The following is a 575-nucleotide window of genomic DNA, read 5'->3' as shown; positions in this document are numbered from 1 at the left end:
CAAAACTCCCTCATTGGTACACCATCCCCCCCGTACCTCCCCAAACCCCACCCCCTACCCCCAAATATAATCCACTCTGCAACCCTCATTGCGTACTCCTACAATAAAAATAATGTGAAGTCTAATAAGCTAATACAAGAACTATCTATCTAAAATGATTTGTCAACCCAGGATCCTGTCAAAGGTGTCCTTTCCTAGAATTCTTAAAAGTGAAACAGTGCTCCATAATTTTACTTTGCATATCTTTTTGCACTATGAGCAAAAGAAAATGTTTCCAATTTTTTAATCTGTGTTTGCCCATGATAAAGTAGGGTTGCTATTCATCTTACCAAGATTTTTAAGGGTTTGTAACAGCCTAACTAAATGATCTCTTTGTCTGTAATAAGTGACAAATATTTTCCTCCTCTCTTCATACATGATTCAACTAATATGTTTCTATAAGTTATTTAATCATGTTTTCACTTGTTATTTCTTAATTACTTAAATAAAAAACTTAGTTTAAGGAACTAATTAAGTTTGTAAACTTAACTTCAATGTATTAAACTTTTCTTGGAAGATATGTGAATGAAATATTT

Source organism: Elephantulus edwardii, unplaced genomic scaffold, assembly GCF_000299155.1.
Source record: "Elephantulus edwardii isolate Elephantulus edwardi_28Jun2011 unplaced genomic scaffold, EleEdw1.0 scaffold00224, whole genome shotgun sequence".
NCBI lineage: Eukaryota > Metazoa > Chordata > Mammalia > Macroscelidea > Macroscelididae > Elephantulus > Elephantulus edwardii.
Note: the sequence above shows the minus strand (reverse complement) of the source record.